This window comes from Watersipora subatra, chromosome 6 (assembly GCF_963576615.1).
Source record: "Watersipora subatra chromosome 6, tzWatSuba1.1, whole genome shotgun sequence".
Taxonomy (NCBI): domain Eukaryota; kingdom Metazoa; phylum Bryozoa; class Gymnolaemata; order Cheilostomatida; family Watersiporidae; genus Watersipora; species Watersipora subatra.
In genome coordinates, this window is record NC_088713.1 from 13,163,656 (window position 1) to 13,171,858 (window position 8,203).

Here is an 8,203-nt window from a genome sequence, read left to right on the forward strand (position 1 = left end):
ATGTGTAAGGCAATATGTAAGGCAATATGTAAGGCAATATGTAAGGCAATATGTAAGGTAATATGTTAGGTAATATGTAAGGCAATATGTAAGACAATATGTAAGGCAATATGTAAGGTCATATGTAACGCAATGTGTAAGGTAATATGCAAGGCAATATGTAAGGTAATATGTAAGGTAATATGTAAGGTAATATGTAAGGCAATATGTAAGGTAATATGTAAGGCAATGTGTAAGGTAATATGTAAGGCAATGTGTAAGGTAATATGCAAGGCAATATGTAAGGTAATATGTAAGGCAATATGTAAGGTAATATGTAAGGTAATATGTAAGGTAATATGTAAGGCAAAATGTAAGGTAATGTGTAAGGTAACATGTAAGGCAATATGTAAGGTAATATGTAAGGTAATATGTAAGGTAATATGTAAGGTAATATGTAAGGTAATATGTAAGGTAATATGTAAGGCAATATGTAAGGCAATATGTAAGGCAATATGTAAGGCAATATGTGAGACAATATGTAAGGCAATATGTTAGGCAATATGTAAGGTAATATGTAAGGCAATATGTAAGGCAATATGTAAGGTAATATGTAAGGCAATGTGTAAGGTAATATGCAAGGCAATATGTAAGGTAATATGTTAGGTAATATGTAAGGTAATATGTAAGGCAATATGTAAGGTAATGTGTAAGGCAATATGTAAGGCAATATGTAAAGCAATATGTAAGGCAATATGTAAGGTAATGTGTAAGGTAATATGTAAGGCAATGTGTAAGGTAATATGCAAGGCAATATGTAAGGTAATATGTAAGGTAATATGTAAGGTAATATGTAAGGCAATATGTAAGGTAATATGTAAGGCAATGTGTAAGGTAATATGTAAGGCAATGTGTAAGGTAATATGCAAGGCAATATGTAAGGTAATATGTAAGGCAATATGTAAGGCAATATGTAAGGTAATATGTAAGGCAATGTGTAAGGTAATATGTAAGGCAATGTGTAAGGTAATACGCAAGGCAATATGTAAGGTAATATGTAAGGTAATATGTAAGGTAATATGTAAGGCAATATGTAAGGTAATATGTAAGGCAATGTGTAAGGTAATATGTAAGGCAATGTGTAAGGTAATATGCAAGGCAATATGTAAGGTAATATGTAAGGTAATATGTAAGGCAATATGTAAGGTAATATGCAAGGCAATATGTAAGGTAATATGTAAGGTAATATGTAAGGTAATATGTAAGGCAATATGTAAGGTAATATGTAAGGCAATGTGTAAGGTAATATGTAAGGCAATGTGTAAGGTAATATGCAAGGCAATATGTAAGGTAATATGTAAGGCAATATGTAAGTTAATATGTAAGGTAATATGTAAGGTAATGTGTAAGGCAATATGTAAGGCAATATGTAAGGCAATATGTAAGGCAATATGTAAGGTAATATGTAAGGCAATATGTAAGGCAATATGTTAGGCAATATGTAAGGCAATATGTAAGACAATATGTAAGGCAATATGTAAGGTAATATGTAAGGCAATGTGTAAGGTAATATGCAAGGCAATATGTAAGGTAATATGTAAGGTAATATGTAAGGTAATATGTAAGGCAATATGTAAGGTAATATGTAAGGCAATGTGTAAGGTAATATGTAAGGCAATGTGTAAGGTAATATGCAAGGCAATATGTAAGGTAATATGTAAGGCAATATGTAAGGTAATATGTAAGGTAATATGTAAGGTAATATGTAAGGCAATATGTAAGGTAATGTGTAAGGTAACATGTAAGGCAATATGTAAGGTAATATGTAAGGTAATATGTAAGGTAATATGTAAGGTAATATGTAAGGCAATATGTAAGGTAATACGTAAGGTAATATGTAAGGCAATATGTAAGGCAATATGTAAGGCAATATGTAAGGCAATATGTAAGGTAATATGTAAGGTAATATGTAAGGCAATATGTAAGGTAATATGCAAGGCAATATGTAAGGCAATGTGTAAGGTAATATGTAAGGTAATATGTAAGGTAATATGTAAGACAATATGCAAGGCAAAACGTAAGGCAATGTGTAAGGTAATATGTAAGGCAATATGTAAGGTAATATGTAAGGCAATGTGTAAGGTAATATGTAAGGTAATATGTAAGGTAATATGTAAGGCAATATGTAAGGTAATACGTAAGGCAATGTGTAAGATAATGTGTAAGGTAACATGTAAGGCAATATGTAAGGTAATATGTAAGGTAATATGTAAGGTAATATGTAAGGTAATATGTGAGGTAATATGTAAGGTAATATGTAAGGTAATATGTAAGGTAATATGTGAGGTAATATGTAAGGTAATATGTAAGGCAATATGTAAGGCAATATGTAAGGTAATATGTAAGGTAATATGTAAGGTAATATGTAAGGTAATATGTAAGGTACTATGTAAGGTAATATGTAAGGTAATATGTAAGGCAATATGTAAGGCAATGTGTAAGGTAATATGTAAGGCAATATGTAAGGTAATACGTAAGGCAATGTGTAAGATAATGTGTAAGGTAACATGTAAGGCAATATGTAAGGTAATATGTAAGGTAATATGTAAGGTAATATGTAAGGTAATATGTAAGGTAATATGTAAGGTAATATGTAAGGCAATATGTAAGGCAATATGTAAGGCAATATGTAAGGCAATGTGTAAGGTAATATGTAAGGCAATATGTAAGGTAATATGTAAGGTAATATGTAAGGTAATATGTAAGGTAATATGTAAGGTAATATGTAAGGTAATATGTAAGGTAATATGTAAGGTAATATGTAAGGTAATATGTAAGGCAATATGTAAGGCAATATGTAAGGCAATATGTAAGACAATATGTAAGGCAATATGTAAGGTAATATGTAAGGCAATGTGTAAGGTAATATGTAAGGTAATATGTAAGGCAATATGTAAGGTAATATGTAAGGTAATATGTAAGGTAATATGTAAGGTAATATGTAAGGTAATATGTAAGGCAATATGTGAGACAATATGTAAGGCAATATGTAAGGTAATATGTAAGACAATATGTTAGGCAATATGTAAGGTAATATGTAAGACAATATGTAAGGCAATATGTTAGGCAATATGTAAGGTAATATGTAAGACAATATGTAAGGCAATATGTAAGGTAATATGTAAGGCAATGTGTAAGGTAATATGTAAGGCAATGTGTAAGGTAATATGCAAGGCAATATGTAAGGTAATATGTAAGGTAATATGTAAGGTAATATGTAAGGCAATATGTAAGGTAATATGTAAGGCAATGTGTAAGGTAATATGTAAGGCAATGTGTAAGGTAATATGCAAGGCAATATGTAAGGTAATATGTAAGGTAATATGTAAGGTAATATGTAAGGCAATATGTTAGGCAATATGTAAGGTAATATGTAAGACAATATGTAAGGCAATATGTAAGGTAATATGTAAGGCAATGTGTAAGGTAATATGTAAGGCAATGTGTAAGGTAATATGCAAGGCAATATGTAAGGTAATATGTAAGGTAATATGTAAGGTAATATGTAAGGCAATATGTAAGGTAATATGTAAGGCAATGTGTAAGGTAATATGTAAGGCAATGTGTAAGGTAATATGCAACGCAATATGTAAGGTAATATGTAAGGTAATATGTAAGGTAATATGTAAGGCAATATGTAAGGTAATATGTAAGGCAATGCGTAAGGTAATATGTAAGGCAATGTGTAAGGTAATATGTAAGGCAATGTGTAAGGTAATATGTAAGGTAATATGTTAGGTAATATGTAAGGCAATATGTAAGGTAATATGTAAGGCAATGTGTAAGGTAATATGCAAGGCAATATGTAAGGTAATATGTAAGGCAATATGTAAGGCAATGTGTAAGGTATCATGTAAGGTAATATGTAAGGCGATACGTAAGGCGATATTGTGCTGCATGGTGCTGACCTGCACTGGAACTTGCCCAGGTAATTGATATAAAACATTATAACTAGGTTTTTGCGACCAGAACTTTATAGCTTGTTAGGTGCATTTTGATTTGTTGTTTTTGTACCAAAATTTGAAGAGTTGGCTGCTAGTTTGTTTGTGTCAAGGTTTATCAACATACACTTACAATATTTTGCCATTTTGTTACCATGGAAACAACATAAAAATGAACACGGAATTCATCCAACGAGTTGGTGTTGAGTGATAACGCTAGGTTGACAAAATGAACACTGAGTTGTTCATTTATTTGATAAGACTTTCCTCATTCCTGTATGACATGACACACAAAAAGTACAACAATACCCCGTAAAAACCTAACATTTTGAACTCCACAGTTTTTGACACTAATAATGATATAGATAAAACTTACTTCACCACAATTTAACATACATAGACAAACTATTTTTAAAAAACTCCTAAACATGCTCTAAAGAAAAAGAGACATCGTCAGTCCCAAGTCATGTAGCCTGTGAGACCAGGAACAACCAGCAATTCAACACCACATTTGTTTTGTAATACCTAGAAATGCAATGATAATGCTTTCCTAGCACCCGACCTTGTCTGTTCATTTGCTAGTAACTAAGACAATATTTTTCATATAAAATAACAAAATACAAACAAGTCAGCTCAACACTCTCAGACACTCACAATTTTATAGTCCTAAAATACTACGAACTATAACTAGAAATAGCAGGCAAACATTGAATAACGAATAATTCAAAACCGATATGTTTTTGGGAGTTAAGGATTGAGACTACTGCAAGCTCTAAAATCAACGATGTTATACTTAATAGCTTCAGAAACAAATTTTTATGATACTATATATTTTCAACCATACCTGAAAAAGAACGTTGACTAACTAACAAAAAAGTTAATAAAAACCGTATTGAACAAATTCAGATGATCTGGCACACACCTTCTTCCTGCGTAATATGAAAAATGCAAACAAATTCCTACTGCTTGTGTATACAGAGCTCTAAATAAAATTTGAAAATTTCACAAATTGACTCACTTTTGACTGGTGATATGAATTCCTACATTGCTGAAAATGTACTATTCTTCTCCTCAATTTTTGCATCTGACATTTATTCACTGCCACTGCAAAATGAAGAAACTGATTGGAACAGTATTTAATCTGCATGGCACTACTCTTTACAACTTATAACATTTGAATTACTAGTGTTTTCATTGTTTCATTAGGAATACAGTATTGTAGAAAGCATAGACTTTATTGCCATCATTTCTCATAACTCTAAATGTTGGTACATGGCAGGGGCAAACATAAGAAATAGCTAGAGAATAGAGCACACAAACATATAACAAGTTATTTAAGTATTTGGTATCGCCATAGTCCTTGGAGTATGTAAAACAGTATTTTCATTTTACTAGATTTAATAGTATTTTGATTTACTGTCTTTTAGTAAAAATGGTTTGCATGGCTACCTATTTGAAAAACAAAGAGTTGGTGTTTCACCTTCAGACTGGAAAATGTATCATGAGCAGAGATCACAAGTTTTGAAACGATATTATTTTATGCTTTGTGGTAAAATATCAAAATCAATCAAGAAAAATCTTAAAAAGCTAATGCCAGTTGGTATTTAAATAATGACACCTGTATAAGCAATGACTAATGACAGCAGATCCTAAGCAAAGGACAAACAGAAAACAACCTCAAACTACCAGTGACACATGGAAATCTCAACCAGCCAAAGGAGGTCATTATTCAGCCTAGTTGCCAACAGCCATTTCACTTCACTCCAATAAGCGTAACACATTGAAGACGAAGCTTTGAAAGAAAAGAGCAAATAAACAACTCATTGACTCAATGGGAGTCCTGCCAGTATGGCCATTACAGCGGCCAGTTGACAAAAGAGAGTATATATACAATTTCTCTACTGATTGAGGGGCCTCTCAGTATGACAAGTAGAGTGCAAGTTGACAGAGATTAATTGAGGACTAGAAGCCCTAACCACATAGCGCTAAGTACACAAATGATATTATTATCCTTGCTTGACCTTTTGAAAATAGCATTAAACATTGGTTATTTTTACTTTCTTCTAAAAAGTAGTGATAGATACCCTGAAAGTTTCAGGTTCGAGACCGATATTTGTAATATCACTATCTTAAAACTTTTTGCTATATTTAAGGCATAAAAACACACTAGGCAATATGTAAGGTAATATCACGCTGAGTGGTGCCAACCTGCACTGGAATTTTCTCAGCTAATTGATATTAAACAATATGATAGAGTTTTGCAACCAGAACTTTATAGCTTGTTAGGTGCATTTTGATTGGTTGTTTTTGTACGAAAATGCGATGAGTTGGCTGCTAGTTTGTGTCAATGTTTACCAACATACACTTGCAACAATTTGCCATTTTGTTACCATGGAAACAGCCTCAAAATGAACACAGAATTCACCCAGCAAGTTGGTGTTGAGTTAAAACACTAGATTGGCAGAATGAACACTGAGTTGTTCATTTATTTAATAAGACTTTCCTCATTCCTGTATGACATGACCCACAAAAAGTACAAAAATACTCAGTAAAAGATTAACATTTCGATGTCAATTGTTGCAAAATTAGACCATTTTAAAAATGGCATATTTTTGGTGTTTTCAAAATTGAAAACTATTTTGAAGTATTTACTATATAAAAATGGTTAAATATTATCGTTAGAAATGCATGAATTGATTTGTGCGGACTTCTTATTGTAGTGTTCAAGGCGTAAAATGTGTTGAGGCACATGCCAGCAAAATCTCATCAGTCTACCGCATGCAATAAATTTGCTTAGTTTCATTGCCCCTTTAGTCTTATAACTCAAACTTGTGTCTATGTTGACCATCATACTTCAGACTCATTACGGAACAGTGGATTACTGATATGAAAAGACTAGACAATTACAAGACATGAGACTTTTTGGGATTACTCACAATACTGATGAAACATTGCTTCACATTATTAAATTTTCCTCAAATTGCCTAGTAACATATTTTAGTTTGGAGACAAACATACTTTTGATGCCACTTTCAGTGACATTAGTTTGCAAGTTTGATGGGAAATTTAGGAAAATTTGCATAACTCAAAATTTATTATAGCCTTAAAAAAGCATGTGACGATATATGTTAGAGAATCAGCAACAATAAATATAAAGGAACTTCAATGTTTCACTTTTGAGTACTTTTGTCTTTTACTAATTATAAAGGCCAGAGTAGCTGCATTTTAAAAGAAGAGGCATTATAATCCTCAGGATGAAATGACAAGTATCAAGTGTACCCATGAGTTACGTTGCTATAGGCCATTTTGCTGCACAAATATCAGAAAGTTGCTTAATCAATTTGAGTTACTATTGTAACAGATTGTAGACACTTCTCTCAAAAGCACAAAACCGATATAAACAACTGTTTCAATATTTTTGCTGTGTTGTTTCATTCTTTGGTTTATATTATACACTAACACCTTTAAAACAGGCCATGGATGACAGCTACATACTTAGCAATCTAAGTGTAGCACAAACAATTTAGTCTATACCATCATATTGGTCTAAATATGCTAATTGTTGGCACTGCGGTTTACATGCTTACACAAAGGATGTCAAAATTGAAAACTGTATTTATGTAAAATATTTGATTGCTTGTATGTCATTAAGACACCTAATTTACATATAAATGCATATGAAGCAAATCAATGGAGATGTTGTCATAATAGTTACTCCATAGTAAACTAAAAATCAAGTATCGATTAATACCATTGTTGCCGGAATAAAATGATAAATAACTCACCAACATTCAGATACCGGTTTCATGTGGTTTATTGCAGAACAGTTGACCTGCTGTTTTCTATTTAAGCCACTCCTAAACAGTCCTTGAAACTGGATGACACTCAAATGTAGACGTACTAATGAGTCCTGCAACTAGTAATAAATTACATTGGTCAGTTAGTTATTCAATAGCTCGATCTTCCAGAGACTTTTCTTTGGGTCTATTACAATATTGATGAAACATTTATTGCTTCAATGTCTCAGCCTGATTTAGTAACAAACCTTATTCTGGGGACAAACTGTGCTCATTTGACTCACACCAAAATTAGTTTTGGGAGAAATTAAGTAAAGGTCCAAAACCTTGATATATAACTAGATGTCCTTATAATAATTTAAATGTAGTAATCACAGCGATTTTAAATTATTACCTAACCAAATCAAAAGAGTTAACCTGTAAAAA

At 31.9% G+C, this 8,203-nt stretch overlaps 1 long non-coding RNA gene across 1 annotated transcript in view; it reads right to left on the minus strand.

The window, feature by feature from the left end:
- LOC137398976 (uncharacterized) overlaps positions 1-7,896 on the minus strand; it is a 116,134-nt gene extending 108,238 nt beyond the window's left edge. Inside the window, exons 1-2 of the long non-coding RNA XR_010979088.1 lie at positions 7,766-7,896; positions 4,999-5,084 (exon numbers count right to left, since the gene is read on the minus strand). This is a non-coding gene — a long non-coding RNA (uncharacterized lncRNA). The remainder of the gene's footprint in view (positions 1-4,998; positions 5,085-7,765) is intronic.
- Between the last annotated feature and the right edge of the window lie 307 nt (positions 7,897-8,203).